Source organism: Acinonyx jubatus, chromosome A1 (assembly GCF_027475565.1).
Source record: "Acinonyx jubatus isolate Ajub_Pintada_27869175 chromosome A1, VMU_Ajub_asm_v1.0, whole genome shotgun sequence".
NCBI classification, from domain to species: domain Eukaryota; kingdom Metazoa; phylum Chordata; class Mammalia; order Carnivora; family Felidae; genus Acinonyx; species Acinonyx jubatus.
This window is the reverse complement of record NC_069380.1, coordinates 228,515,343-228,531,905: the sequence shown is the minus strand read 5'-3', so window position 1 is coordinate 228,531,905 and position 16,563 is coordinate 228,515,343. Positions and strand designations below refer to the sequence as shown.

The 16,563-nt window shown below is 42.9% G+C and overlaps 1 protein-coding gene across 1 annotated transcript in view; it reads right to left on the bottom strand.

Moving 5' to 3' along the window:
- Window positions 1–10,541: 10,541 nt before the first annotated feature.
- ATPSCKMT (ATP synthase c subunit lysine N-methyltransferase) overlaps window positions 10,542–16,563 on the bottom strand; it is a 339,506-nt gene continuing 333,484 nt past the window's right edge. The window contains exon 10 of the transcript XR_008290036.1: window positions 10,542–14,512. The gene's annotated coding sequence lies outside the window, so the exon portion shown is untranslated. The remainder of the gene's footprint in view (window positions 14,513–16,563) is intronic.

Genomic DNA, 16,563 nt, shown 5'->3' with positions numbered 1-16,563 from the left:
GGGGACCCCTGCACGCTGCTGTACCACTGTGCCTGTGGTGGGGGGGCATCAGACCTCCCCTCTTCATCATCCTCTGGGCCCTCGGGAAGAACCACGCCTGCCCTCTGCCCACAGTCTCCTCTCCAGCTGCCTCAGGGTGGGTGGTTGAGTGGGGCCCAGACACCTCCTGGTTGATCCAGTTCCCACCCCACTCCTCCCCACCCACTACTCCATACCCTAGCAGCCCCCAAACCACCCTCTATACCCTCAACCAAATACAAACATCCTCACGTGAATGTTGTCAAGGAAACCAATGCCCCTTAGTCCAGCTGAGACCCCCTCATACTGCGGAGGTGACTCAGGACTGGGCCCCCTCGTGATTTGAGGGCGAGGCACCTCGCCAGCCCTCGGTACACATCACCAATTCGTGTGATCCTCGCAAGGTCTTCACAGGATGGATCTTACTCTCCCTGTTTCACAGATGAGAAAACTGAGGCTCACTAAAGTCAAAGCCTCCAAGACTCAGGACGGTGGGTCTATGTGACTCAACCTCTGCCTTAGATTCCCTCGTATCCTCTCCCCTTTGCCTTTCAAAACCCACTCACGCATGTCGGTACCTCGCCCGTGCTGCTCAGACGCTGCGTCGCCCGTGCTGACCTTCATAATCACCGTGGACAAAGGGGCCCCTCCTGCTGAGCCTGCTTTTGCCTCCCCCCTCTATGCACGTTCCTCTCACTGTGGGCTGCGCTCTAGTTACTTTTGGTGGGCATCTTTAAAATGATTTCGAATGATGCCAGAGACGAAATCTCCTTTCATAGGAAGTGTTGGAAACCCAATTTTATTTTCCCGGCCCCTAAGTGTGAGCAGCTAGGAGCATTCCGTGCATACTGCAAAGTACCTTCTCACTATCTACAGCAAAGATCATTGGTCTTCCTTCCTATCTCTTCTAGGTCCTTAAGAAAAGTGGGGGGGTCACCCCAACTCAAAATATTTTCCAAAATACTGCCACTTCCATTCCCAAATCTCCACTCATGTCATGCATAGCAAAAACTATTTCAGCAAGTATGATGACAATCACATCCCCCCATTCACCCAATGCGACCATAGTCCAAGGAGGGCTCCCTCGCAAGGAGAGACACCTGGCCAGGCTGTACCAAATCTGGAGCATGAGCTAAGAAGGCCCAAATGGAGGGCGTCATTAGACAGAGGGTCCAGCCTTTCTACCAGTGGGTGGCCAACATTTAGTATCAAGTGTGTTGTTTCAACGAGAGCAATGGACTAAGAAGAGATATACCCATCTGGAAACAGCGAATTATTTCTTCGGCTGAAACAATCCATCTGTGTCTTCTTATACCACGTTACTTCACAAAGCCTCCGAAATGACTTGCAACTCTGTCACTGCATTACTAAATTACGGGGCAGAATTCTCCCAATTAAGCATTTAAGTCAAAAAAAAAAAAAAAAAAAGAGGAGAAAGGAAGAAATATCTCATGGCATCTTTTGCTAAACTTTAAAGAAACTGAAGACCTGTCCTTGCCAAACGGTGAGTGCTAGATCCTGAGGGCTGGCCCAGCTTCAGACAAGCTAACAGATGTTTGCTCTCAAGTACAGTTTCCTCTTAATGGCATTTTGAGGATATCATAAACTTCCTGACACAGTATTTCACTGGAAATGTTTTTTTTTTTAAAGATTACTTTGTTTTCATAAAAAATCCAACAAGCATTTTGGATACGTATTGGCATATATGGCTCAGATGAGATTTAGCCCAAAAGGAAAGGCAGAAACTACCAAGGGGAGCACACGCACACAAACTTGGCTGGGAACCTTAAAACACACCTGCCTTCTTTCCCTCTTTTGGCCAGCCTCCTTCTGAGTATTCCTAGTATAGACCAGAGGATTGAACCAGGGAGGGATTCTGTCCCCAAATGGGTATATGGCAATGACGGAAGACATTTTCATTTGTCCCAACTGGGGATGCTAATGGCGTCTAGCAGGTAGAGACCAGGGATGCTGTTCAACATCCTGCAGGGCACAGGACAGCCCCCAACAACAGAATTATCCAGCCCCAAATGTTAGCAGTACTGAGGTTGAGAGACCCTGGTATAGACAGAAGATAGTTTTATCTACATTCAGATCATTGTGGATGAGACACGTTTTCTGCCTGTGCTGAGTTTACAGTCTACATGGGCAGACACACAAACACACGTTTCTAATGTAATATGGAAGTACTCTCCAGAACAAGGAGTGTTACTGGGGACTCCATCTTGTCAAGAACAAGGGGGAATATACTTGACACCATCAAGGATGAAGAAAGGCCTGGTAAGAGAATTGAGGCCTGCAGTGGATAAGTAAGAATTGGCCGAACTTAGGAGAGGGGAAGGGGCCAGCAGATGTGTGGGCACCTCCAAGCAGCTCTGCCTTACCAGGTGGAAAGCAAGGGAAGGGAGGGCCAGCTCCTGCAGTACTTTGGATGGATGCCAAGCTTGGGCTTTGTCTGTCAGGTCATATTGTGAGGGTCACAAGTCAAAGGTCATCACCCTGATCCCGGGTGGAGAATGAATATAAGGAGAATCTTGGAAGAGGACCAGGTGTGAAGTTACTCCAGGAACTGGTCATGAGTGGTGGTTATGGAGGGAATGGATCAGAAACAAGAAATGGGAGGGTAAAATCTTGACAAGTTTGCGTGTAGGCAGTAAAGAAAGGGAAGGTTCTAGAATGACCTCCAAAATTCTAGCTTGGATGACAGTATTTCCTGACTGCTGAGATTTCCTGACCTGTTGGAGCCTTGACCTCTTCACACCAGTGACCTTTCTCCCCTCCACTTGGGCCACCTACATAATAGTCACTCATGCCTTGTCATGGCCAGAAATTTCAATCAGAACTCTTGATTTCAATCCTCCATTATTTGACTTCTTCCTCCTCAGCTTCTAGAATATCTGCTCAGCACTCTTGATGCACCAAAGCATCCAGTCTTTCTCAGGCTACCCCATCCAGTGACCCTCTGCACTCTTCACTTTTCTGCATGTCTGGTTTAGAGTCCTTGATCCACTAATAAAAACCATCAACTTGATCACACCCTCCAGTCTTTTCTTCTCTCTCCTTTCATTATCAGTGCCTAGAAGAACCTTCATCCTTACACACGGTCGCTCTGTATTCCTTCCTTCAGCTGCATGGGAATCTACAATCGTCTCAAAACAAAAGGTCTGATTTTTAAAGAAAAAGCCACACACCTTAATCCTGGATGAAGCCAGCTATCTGGCGTGCCCACAATTGAACAACTAAAGTTACTAGATATACAATCAAGCTGACTCATGATCTCAAACCTTCCAAGGAGCCTCTCCCAATCATCCTTTCCATCTCTGTTCATCCCCTACTTGTATTATTGATTCACCTATGTGTGAAACACTTGTTGCCCAAAGGGTTGATTTTGCCTTGGTCTCTGGGATGGAAAAAGCACACTTTTAGCATGCATGCTAGAGGATGCTAAGCCCCCACCCAATCTTCAAAGGACCCCGTTCTGTCTTCTGCTTCCACCATCCAAAGAAATTTCTCCCTCAACAAGGTCACCAAAGCATTCATCTGCCAAATCCAGAGGAAGTGAATGAGATATTACTTGACTTCTCATTAGTATTTGACACATTCCCATCTCTGAAAACATTCTGCTCTCTTGGCTGCTATGAGTCCAGTATGGCAGGTTATGAAAGTTTCAGCCTGTAGAAAGTTAACCATTCTTTTCTGCTTGTTTTGTGCTGCATGAAAGAGAGGGAATGCAAATGCCTCCCCTCAATTTTGGGGGAGGTTGGAAGTCTAGGTTTCCCTGCTCTCTGTGGAAAGGCAAACCATCTACACCTTCACTTGCTCTGGCTCTAAGTTTAATGGGCCACGAAGAGTAAGAAGAAAGTACGTTTCCAAGTGTTAGTGGAGATAAGAAGGGTGGGGAGAGAGGAAGCACAAGGAACTAGTGGAGAGATAGGGAGGCAATGGAGAGATGGGCACCAGATGGGCCCCACCATAGGGAAAAGCTGATATCTGGGAACCACTGAGAGGGGGGAAGAGCCATAATCCAGGCAGCGCTGGGAGAGTGAACCTGTCAGAAGCCCACGGTGGGGAGTGTTGCTTGAGTGCCAAGGGCATCAGCAAGAGTTGAGCCTTGACTGACAATCACCCAGGCTTCTTTCTATAGAGAATTTCCCATTACTTGCACATGGATCGGGTCCCTTTGTCTATACCTCACCAGAGAGAATTCCTCTCTGTCCATAGCAGCACCTTATGCATTGACTCACCTAGTCATGCCCCAAGAACGTGTCTTGTTCCCATTCCATGACTCCACGTATTTAAACAGCTCCCCCTATAAACCCAAAGCATGAAGTCTGGTCACAAAGTGGGACACAAGTGTCCTCCTCTTAAATGTAAAGATGAAGAGGGATAAAATATATAAGCTCAAGGGACACAAGCCAGGACAGGTGTTAGTGACCCTCTTCTTCTACTACCTCTTTTCCCATTCCGCTAACCTCACTGGATGCTTTTTCTCAGTCTCATTTGCTGGTTCTTCTCCTCTTCATCTGACCCTTAAGTGATGAGCCCCTCAAGACTCAGTCCTTTCTACTTCTTTTTATGCCAAAATAATCACATCCCTTACCATGTTTTTACATAACATCCATATTCTGATGATTTGAAACTGATACATTCAAACTTCACCTCCCCATTTCCAGTTGAGACATCTGACTACTTACTCAATGTCCACATCTGCATATCCCAAACTTCTCGTCCAAGGTTACAGGACTCTTATGATTTTCTCCTGCGTATCTCTCCACCCAAATATCCAGCCAGTCTCCCCTCAGTCTTCGAACACAACAGCCTCTGGGCCCTCTTTCAGTTCACAAACATGACATATCCTTTTTTGTCACAGGCCTTTTGCACATGATACTGCTTCTGCCCAGAATGTTCCCTGCTCTACGTTGCTTGCTCCTATAGTTACTACTTGAACTGTCATCCCTTGGAGGCACTTCCTCTGTCACTCTGTATCTAAAGCAGGACCTCCCTCTTGTTTTCTATGTATACACCCTCTGTAGTATTAATAACTATGGGCATTTATCTATAGTGTCCTTCACTGCCTACTGACCCATACAAGGGCAGTGACTATACTACTATTCCCAGCCCCTGGAAAACTACCTAATCCATAGAAGACGTGCACCAAATATCCTTTAAATGTATGAATGGTGGGGATTGTAGCTAAGATGGATGTACAGGAGGAGAAGAAGTTGGAGAGGTGTAGGGAGGTCAGTAAAGGGATGAATTTCATTTTAGACGTGTTGAGCTTGGGGAACCTAGAGAACAAATGGATGGATTGATAAGGAAATGACTGGATATGTAAGTGTAAAGGTAAGGGAGGTCAGAGATAAAGATATAGGTAGGGAGTCTAAAATTATGGCTAAAGCCAGGAGCAAGACTGTGATGGCCCAGGGAAAGTCAGCAGAGAAAGGAGAACAGGGAGCCAAGAATAGAAAACCACCAAGAGGTACCTGTCACTCAGTCACCACCAAGTCCTCCTGCCCAAACTCCTCTGTCTTGTCTAGTGTATGGGTCAGGAACTTTAAATGTAGAAGAAATGCTGGAAGAAATAGCAATGGAGACCCTTCCTGCATTCTTTGCCTCATGCCTTCCTTTGACCCTGCAGCATTCCAACAGAACTGGACTGAGCCTCTGGGGTGTCTAAATGAACACACCTGTGTGTAAACTTCAGTAAAAGATGAGGGTAGATAACGGAATTAACCCCCTTTCAGGGCACTGAAGCTGCTTGCCAATGTTAGACTGCCATCCAAACTTTGGGAGAACCCCCTAGTTATCAGTCACCACGGCAGGCTCAGAGAATGAGTGGTGACCAAAACAAAAATGGTCACAGCCCACAGACTGTTCATGATTAGTGACAGTGGGTCACGTGGACAAGGGCTGGTTAGTGGAGGCTGTGCTTTCCAGTACATTTCTTTCTCCTCCATTTTAGCCGGGCATATGGCTGCCCTGGCTGCCCAGATAGAAACTACATTTTTCAGCCTCCCTTGCAGTTTTGTGTGGACCTGGGCTAAATTTTAACAAGATGAGAGCAGAAGTGAGGAATGCCATTACTGGTTGAATTGCATCACTCCCAAAATTCACATGTTGAAGTCATCATCCCCCGTACCTCAGCATGTGAACTTATTTGGAGATAGGGCCTTCATGGAGGTAAGCAAGTTAAGATGAGGTCATTAGGGTAGGCCCTTACCTGATATGACTGGTGTCTCATAAAAAGAGGAAACTTGGACACAAATGCATAGAGGGAAAATTATGAAGAACTAGAAGAGAAGACATCCATCCATCTACAAGCCAATGAGAGAGGTCTGCAGCAGATCCCTTGCTCACGGTCCTACGAAGGAACCAACCATGCCAATGCCTTGATTTTGGACTTCTGGTCTCCAGAGCTGAGAAACAACACATTTCTATTGCTTAAACCACCCACTCTGTGACACTTTGTTGGAGCAGCCCTAGAAAACTTACTACCAGTTCCAGGTCAAGACCCCAGAAAGGAAGGTGGGCAAACTTCTGGGCACACTTCCTTCTCTGCCCGCCAGGAGGAGCTATCTTGGATCTGGAGGTAGAAGCTGTGTATTGATTTGTCAGAGCTACACCATTGTTGACAGAGCACCCTAGACTGACCCCCTCTGGACTGTTACAGAAGAGAGTCTAACTTCTCTAAGCCACTATGTTTGGGGTCTCTTTGTTACAGCAGCTTAACCTATGTCCTCACTTACACATCTTGCACACAGGCCATGGCTAGCTGTAGACAGACTCACACACTGCTAGCAAAGAAAAGCTTAAAAGTGAATTACACTTGACCTCTCATCGTTGTTATACATTATACATCATATTTATAGAGTTTAAAATGCATCCTGTCATATCCCTTTCTACCTCCTAAATCTCCAGGTTAGTTGATTTCATCAACTCCTACCTTGGTTTTCATGGTCACCTGCACTGCCCTTCCCATTTACAGATCACTCAGAACACCTCTTCCAAGATTTCTCCTTCTTATCCCTCAACCACAATGTTCCCTTTATTTCACTCCAATCGGGTTTTCAAGTTCAAAATGCTTTCTGGAATTCAAGCCTGCCACTGCACTTTTTTTTTTTTTCTTTTCAACCCAGGCATGATTGAATGTGACTCAGCCATCATCATTACAGGTAAGCACTTTCCCGAAGCACTTGTCCACCTCTGTTCTATGTCTTTTGCTTTGGAGTAAGATCCCCCTTGAAATTAGAGGGATTCTTCCTGAGGTAGCATTCAGAGGCAGTGGGATTTAGCTAGACATTTTTGGCCTTTTTTTTTAATGTTGACATTAATATTCAGATCCATTGTTAAATAATATCTATATGCTTGGCTTTTCTTAATCTATAAAAGTACAAGAAAAAAGGTAAAAAAAAAAAATACTAGTACAAAATGCTAATTAAATTCTATCTTACTTTAAGGAAACTCCCTGGCAAGAATTTTCTCTTATCTAAGCTAGAATGTATGAGTGAAAATATTGAACATCAAACATGGCTTGCTTCAGGGTTTTTATTATGATCCATTCCATTGTTCCTGACCTCTTTGTATGCAGATACCCTATGAAGGTTCAAATAGAGGATCTGTTCTACATTCCAGATAAAAATTAAAACTCACTGAAGCACTTATCTACAAATACAAACTAATCAGTCCTACATTCTTTTTTACTCTGGAATCAAGGGTAACATGGATATATTTGAACCATTCAACACTGACATAACGTACCTCCCCTATGATCCATTTTTACTTGTGGTATTTTAGTGTATTGATGGACTAAGCAGAAGAGAAAATATGGAAAAATCCTACTTCTTCCTCTGGCTTTGGTCAGAGAAAGAGCGTGTGACCTTGGGAAAAGAAAATATCCTTTCTCTGACTTTGCTTCTTCATTTGCAAAACAGGGAAAGCAAAGTCCCATAATTTACTAATAAATTATCTCATTACTGAGTGTAAACACTGTTATTGTGTAGCATTTATTTCCGCAATCTGTCAGGACATTTTGAAATTTCTGCATGAAATATACAACTTAATGCACTGTTTCTCCTTCTCCCGTTTACGTGGCGTGTCGGAGGAGGCGAGGCAGAATGGTGAACACATGGGCGATGTAAATGAAATGCTATTTAATTTATTTTGAAATGGATAAAAGGAAAGGTAATTAAGCTTCCTAAAAAAGCCTTCCAAATAAACTTCCCTTAAAGAAGGGACGGAAAAGGAGGTTGTAACTGATCAAAGTGGTACATCAGAGTCCTTGACCCTGGAGACAAAGGGCATACTGGGATACCACCAAAGAATGAATGCGATGTAATCCCAGAACATCACAGGATGGAAAAGAGGCACCAGAAGTATGGATAAGACGTTTGTCAACAACTATGAAACAAACTCCATCTCTGAAGCCTTTGGATGACATAACATTTGGCATTAGTGACTTCTCTTTCTCTCTCCCTTTCTCTCTTTCTTCTCCACACACATACAATTGAATATACATACAGCTTATTTTTTGTTTAATGGCAAAAGACCAAGATGTCAGTTTAAAAACCACAAAAAAAGAGAGGGAAAGCTTTACACATCTGCGGACCCCTAGGGAAGGATTTCCTTCTGCGACATATGCATGCTGGAGAGGACAGCACACGATCCACAGCAAGTATTAACGACATAATAAGCCTGTATCATTCGTTACTCCTTTGTAAATATAAACAACCAAACAAAAGGACATTAGTAGAATAAGGACAACCACACATGTGAATAACCAACATCCCACATATATTGGCAGCTTATAGTCAGGTACAATTGCAACCTGGTTAGTAAACTCCCCCAAATAAACATGTGTTGTGTTTGTTCCAAAAATTGTCCACTCTTCATGAAACTCAAGCTAAAGGAAACTAATATTTATTTCTCAGGACTCTATAATCCCATTTCCTTTGAAATTATACATATGAGAAGTTATCACCCTGTCAGGGTCATTAATGTTCCTAAAAGGTACTCATCATAGAAACTGGCATTTTTATCCTTTTTTAATATACATATATGCTCCAAGTAAGCAACAACCTGGACACATAGAGGAACTTTGCTTTAAGTTGATTGTGAAATTAACTCTTATGTGTCAATGGAGATGAATTGATCAGGGCGTATATTTCCTCTCTTAAGGATTATATGCCCTTTTTCTTTTTTTGGGGGGGGTGGGGAGAACACATGTGTAGGGGAAGGGCAGAAAGAGAAGGAGAGAATCACAAGCAGGCTCTACACTGACAGCACTGGGACTCAGTCCCACAAACTGTGAGATCCTGACCTCAGCTGCTATCAAGCGTTGGGTGTTCAACTGATTGAGCCACCCAGGTGCCCCTTCATTATATGTCTTTACTGTAAAACAAAATAATAAGTTTCCATAAAAAGTGAGTATCTTGTAATCTATAGTTTATCAGTTGTCCCTTGTACCCTGTTTTGATTATTTGCTTTCCTCCTTTTCAACATGATCTTTATGAGTATGTTGTCTTATTCAAGCACATTTAGGTTTGAAAAGATAGTATACCGTGTTAATCTGCCCATAAAATAACATATTACTATGCAGGATAATCAATTACAATAGGGTTTTTACTTATTGCCTTTCAAACAAAGACAGTGAGGATCTGAAACATTCTATTGTTAAAATAAGGTTTTAAGAACTGAAATAAGCATACAGCAATGATCGGGAATGGAGCAGAATTAAAGAACAATAAAAAACCCCTGCAATGAAAACAACCTTGAGTCATGAATGAGCATAAATTGAAAAATCTATTGATTTTCTCTGTAGACATTTCTCAAGATAGTGTCATACTACCATAGATGAGAGATGCTTATCAGAACTAGTCGGAAATAATTCATCTCAGGGAGAAACCTTTCATTATTAGGCGATGAGAAGCCTATAACTAGAGCTAGTCTAACCGAGTTCTCTTGGTCTGTTAAAAGGTTTTTAGTAAAAGGTATCCACAAGTTTGCATGGGAACCAAGAAACAGCAAAGCAATTCATAATTTTAATAATAATAGAACTGGTAATTTACACATTTTAAATATAATTTTCTCCCAAGCTCATCATAAGTCTTGAAGTCTAAATTAAAATACGCAAAATAAATGCTGAAATTGAAATGCACCAAGATGATGGTAGTGGTTAACTTAGGGTGGATCTGACAAAGGATCATCTTCATTTTATTCTCCCAAGCTTCCAAATTCTCTACAATCTAGAGTTAATAGTTTTATTTTTAAAATTTCAATATCAGAGGCGCCTTGGTGGCTTAGTCGGCTAAACGTCTGACTTCGGCTCGGGTCATGATCTCACGGTTAATGGGTTGGAGCCCCATGTCAGGCTCTGCCCTGACAGTGTGAAGGCTGTTTTGGATTCTCTCTCTGCCCCTCCCCCACTCATGCTCGCTCTCTCTCTCTCTCCCTCTCTCTCTATCTCTCTCTCTCAAAAATAAACATTTAAAAAAAATTTTTTTTAACGTTTTATTTATTTTTGAGACAGAGAGAGACAGAGCATGAACGGGGGAGGGGCAGAGAGAGAGAGGGAGACACAGAATGGGAAGCAGGCTCCAGGCTCTGAGCCATCAGCCCAGAGCCCAACGCGGGGCTCGAACTCACGGACCGCGAGATCCTGACCTGAGCCGAAGTCGGACGCCCAACCGACTGAGCCACCCAGGCGCCCCCAAAAATAAACATTTTTTAAAAATCTTCAGTAAAATTCTGAGGCCCACAAAATCAAGCAGAACATCATGAAAATTACTTTCAACTCACAGGTCCCAAGCCAAAGGAACATGTCTTATTAAAACTCGCCGTGGATGAGCTTTAATATCTGTAAAAACATCCTCTTCTTCTGGAAAAATACACCCCAAACTGAAAACAGTGGTGGTCTCCATGGAGATGGGAGTGAGAGTGCATTTTACTTTCTCTTTTACACATATTTGTTCTGTGTTGCTTTATTTCTGTATTTCATCTACTAAAAAAAAAAGTTTCCTAGTTTCCTTGAAAAAGTTTGACTTTTTAATGAAAATCCGACATGATCACAAACGCACACATTTTACAATTGAACAAGAGGAACGGATACAGAAAAAAAATTTAATCTTTAAAACTCTGCAAACTGAAAAAAAGTTTAGGAAGTCACTGAGGTGACGAATGGGGGTGTCTTTCTGGAGTGACGGAAATGTTCCAGAATTAGAGAGCGGTGATGGTTGCCAAACCTTGTGCATATACTAAGAATTGTATTCTATGTGAATTGTATGTCAAAAAATAAACAAAACGAAAACAAAGCCAGAAAGCACTGAGGAGGGAGCATTGATTTGGGGCTGAAATATCTGGAACTCTTCTCCTGTAACAACTGTGTCTCCCTTCAGCCCAGAGTAGATGATGAGGAGAGACACAGGATGCTTCAGACAAACCAGCAGAGGCCATTGTTCTCTCGAGGCTATCTTACCCAACAGTAGGACCTTTCTTCAAATCAAATTGCCCTGGCCATACTCAGGGGAGACTCTCAGGGAAGATATATTTTTACCTCACCAGGACAGGAAACGTCCTCACCTGCTCAGAGTTGGAGACATTCGAGAAACTGTCCCTGTGGCATGGTCATCCCCAGCCTTTCATCATTATCTGTAGTTGTGGTGATGCCTGGATCAGCTGACTTTTGCGGAATAAAGAGCCATCCCCAAATGTAGTGACTGAAAACAACTACTTATGTAGTTCGTGATTCCACAGGTCAGCCATTTGGGCTGAGGCTCAGCTGGGCTCACTCAGCATCCACGTTCAGTGGCCAGTCAGGTAGGTTAGCTGGCTGTGAGCTGGGCTGGTAGCGTGAGTGGGCCACACGTCCTTCTTCATCCAGTGGGCTAACCCAACTTGCTCACACAGGGCAGCCTTCTGAGAGAACAAGGGAAGCATGCGAGGCCACTTCATCCACACTCTCTCCTGTTCAAATGGATTCCCAAGGTCAGCCCAGACCCAAGGGGAGGGGACACAGGCTCCACCTCTCGTGGAAAGAATCGTGGGGGTCACACTCTAAGATGCGGGATATAGGGAGAGGAATAATTGCGGTCACTTTTTAAGAACCCACTATACAGCTCTAGCAACAGAGAGTCCAAAATTTTGAACACAAGGAAATAAATATTCAAGAGCTCTCAATTCACGGAGCTAATCTTCCCAGAGGGACACGAGGACCATGATGATTTAATGACTTCCAAGTCATGTATCGTTCAAAGAGAAAGCATTTCCACTAGAGAAAACATCCCCACACGAACAGAAATGCATCTATATCGCTTACCACTGTGCGGCCCACTTCTCTTTAGAGCACCTCACTGTTTCGTGTAGACAGAAGGGAGTTTGATTCTGACACCAGACAGACACCGGACTTTTAGGATGTTAGATGAAGGTCGCTGAGAGAGGTCTGGAGATGGTCAACAGACACTTGAAGACATTCGGTGAATTCAAGTCAAGGGAAAGTGCTGGGATTATGGCTCTTAATGCAAAAAGCTATTTATGTTCTTGTATTCTCTGTCCCTCAAAGATGAGACCACCAGGTCAGGTCAGATGTTTTCTCAGATCCATCTTACGTTGCTTAATTTCATAGAGCGAGGGCAACTAACTGGGAAAACAAAATGATAATCTCGAAATAGAGAAGACTTGAAGTTGCCAAACATCTCAGCACATCAGAATCGTTCAGTAAACTTGGGGCGCCTGGGTGGCTCAGTCGGTTAAGCGTCCGACTTCTCCTCAGGTTATGATCTCACGGTTCGTGGGTTCGAGCCCCGCATCGGGCTCTTTGCTGACAGCTTGGAGCCTGGAGCGTGCTTCTGATTCTGTGTCTCCCTCTTTCTCTGCCCCTCCCCTGCTCACGCTGTCTCTCTCTGTCTCTCAAAAATAAATAAGTGTAAAAAAAATTTTTTTTAAAAGAATCATTCAGTAAACTTATGACAAATACTACTTCTTGGACTCCACTCTCAGACATTATGATTCAGTAAGTTCAGGGGTTTAATAGGTGGGAAAACCTATAATTTTAGCAAGTGTTCCAGTTTGTCTGGGAAAGTTTGGTTTTATTAAGGAAGAAACGGGGATAACCATATCTGCTCCATCTGGCTTCAAGGGAGGCAGCAGTAGACATGGATGGATATAGCATGTTGGTCTAAGGTGCATCTAACCAGATCCCATGAGCCTGGCCAATCACAGAAAGGAAAACTCTGAAGTGGGCAAGTGTATATTGGGTGCGTTCCTACCTTGCCTTCCAGGATCTCTCCTTTCAGTCTTTTGCCACTTACTGATTGTTGTTAAAATCTAGGACATTCGTGTTAGCCCAAGTGTACTACAGGATTGCATACAGCTGCAAAACCCCCAAACCAGAATACTTACACGAGATAGAAAGTTGTTTGTTCTCATGTAAGCAGCCCAGCACTGTCATACAAGTGAGCGCGATGGAACCAGAGGGACCCCGCTTGTTGCACCTCACCACTTTGCCATTACTAAACCTCATGGTGTAAGGCAGAATTCAAGCTCCAACCATCACATCCCAGACAGAAACTGGAGGAACGGAAGAGAAAAAGCAGATAACCCCTCCCTTTACAGAAACTTCATTGAGTTTGCGCACTACCCTTCCACTCACATTCCATTGGCCAGAACTTAATCACTTGGAAACGAAGTCACTAGAACGCAAGATTGGTAGATACCATCTCTATTCAAGACAGACATGGGATCTAAATTTCTATGGAAAAAGGAGAACCAGAAACTGTTGGACAAGACATTGCTGCCATATGTAGAACCTGTGCTTACAGCCTAGAAAAAGTTTTACGCACAAAGATGTTTGTTGTAGAATTATTGATAATACAGTTTGCCCTCGAACAATAAAAGGAAACAAAATCAGAGAAAATACATTTAAAATACTGTACCGTACTTATTTACAACAACAACAACAATGTATAAGTGAACCCCTTCAGTTCAAACCTGTGTCGTTCAAGGTCAATCGTAATAGCAAGTATTTGGAAACACATTAAATGATCGACAATAGGAAAGTTGTTAAGTCAACTATGGTACATCAACTTAATAAAGTAATATACAATCATTGCAGAGGTTGGTTACCAAGATTACATAATCATTTTCAGTTTGAAATGTTCAGTTTCAGTGTCTAGCCTCTTCCACCTTCTCTCTCAAACATGCACAAAGCACAAAAACTCAAAGCACTAAGATCTTAGACTGAGAAACAGACCAACTGCCCACGCTGGATGCACTGGGAGATGTTGCTTTACTTACCGCCAACATTACACTCTCTGCCACTGTCAACTTATATTTACACAGAAATACAAATCCAGGCAATAACTTGGCAGGAAGGAAGGCAGCAGAATCTTGGTGGTTTCTGGTTGATGATGTCTCAGGAGTAAGCTTTATAGGTGGAGACAGGGAGTCCTGACAGCAGCACTGGCCAACAATGGTAGCTTTTCATGTACTTCATTGGGTCTGACTATAAGAAAACAACAAGGGAGGGTGTCTCTTGGGACAACAGATGCACATTAGGTGAAAGACTTAGAACCTGGGAATCCTAGCAGGACCCCTGTACATCTGTGGATTAGAGGAGGAATCCATTCATCTCACAAGAGGGCAGAGAAGTCTCAGGCACACCCACCCGCCTTGCCTTCTCTCCTCGTAAACACTGTGTTGGAACAGGTGCTTCTTTGTTTGATGGTAAGTATTAATGAAAACACTACTTCAAATCTAGAAACATCAATAGATGAACAGATCTTTGATGAATCTTCTGCATTAGACAGACACACCTTGCAATTATTCTTTTTTTTTTTTTTTTTTTTTTTTTTTTTTTTTTTTTTGGCATCTTCAGTAGGATTAAAGAAGGTCTGGCTATTTGGAAACACCTGCAGAATATCCAGAAGGCAAAACTGATCTGAGATGGGAAAACCAGAGCCTGATAATAAACAGGAGATGGCTGAGTAGGATGGCAAGAGACTCAAGATTCCATGCAAAATTAAAATGGCAGGGCAGGGAAACACTATTTACGTAATCACACAGTGATGAGTAAGCCCAAACCAGACTCATCTCTCAAAATGAAAGCACCCTCTCCACCCCTCAAAAATCCGAACTTGGAAACACAGAAGGGGAACAGTACAGGATGTGTGTTTAAAACAAAACAAAACTATAAAACATCACTAACAAAAGAAAAGAAAGAAAGTGAACAAGACAGATTTTCCATCTTTCTAGATTAGAGGACCTGTAGAAAAGAAGGGAGACTCCCTCTGTTGGTGGGAGTGTAAACTTTCTGAGAAGAGGCAGCTTCTCAGGAGAAGTCACACTGCCTCCTAATGTGTTTTCTTATTTTTATCAGCATCCCCGTTGTAGACATTTTCGACATTTTTCTCCCTAATCTCCCCTCCTCATGAAATTTGAAAACTCCAGGTGTGCTGAGTACCTGTTTATGTCCTGTGCATATAACTGTACTTTTTATACAGAAGCAAGACTTTTCCCACCCACTCCCATAAAAAGTGTTTTTGGAGATTAATGGTATTCTGTAGAAATCAACTAAAATCATTTTCACGGTCAAGCTGTTATGACTTTGGCCAATGGGAGCACTTCTGAGCTGACTTCTATGCCCTTTTTGTCCACTAATCTGAGAACCCTTCCTCGCTTTCTGGAATCATGAGCAGTCCCAGCCCCAGCTCATACCTTTCCTGGCTTGAAATAAGCCATTTCTCTAAGGAGCCACGATTACTCATAGAGGTGAGTGGTGTTAAAGGCCAAGAGCTGGTTAGGAGGGGTGCTCACTGCTGCTGAGATGATATTGTTTCTAGGCCATCTCAAGGGTCAGAAATAGAAAATGAACATGGGGGATGCCTGGGTGGCTCAGTCAGTTAAGTGTTGGACTCTTGGTTTTAGCTCAGGTCATGATCTCATGGTTTCATGGGTTTTGAGCCCCGCACAGGGTTCTGTGCTGGCAGCACAGTGCCTGCTTGGGTTTCTCTCTCTCCCCCTCTCTCTGCCCCTCCCCTGCTCATGTTGTCTTTGTCTCAAAATAAATAGATAAATTAAAAAAATTTTTTTTAATGGACACGGAAAGTACAGCACAGGGAATATAGACAATAATATTGCAATAGTGTTGTATAGTGACAGATGGTGACCACACTTATCATGATGAACACTGCATAAGGTATGTAATTATCGAATCACTATGTTGCACACTTGAAACTAAAATAACACTCACAGTATGTCAACTGTACTTCAATAATAAATTCAAAAACAATAAAATAATGAAGATGTAACATGCTTTCTATTTAATTTTACTATTATAGTGTTCTTAGCTTTATCCGATAATATTTATAAAATAATTTTTAAATCATGATGCTAATATTATTGATAATAAAACCAGTAATAGCAGTTTATGATTTTTATGATTTGTTTTCTTTAGAGGCATCATATTAAACATTTACATTTAGGGGTGCCTGAGTGGCTCAGTTGGTTGAGCATTCGACTTCAGCTCAAGTCATGAGCTCATGGTTCGTGGGTTCG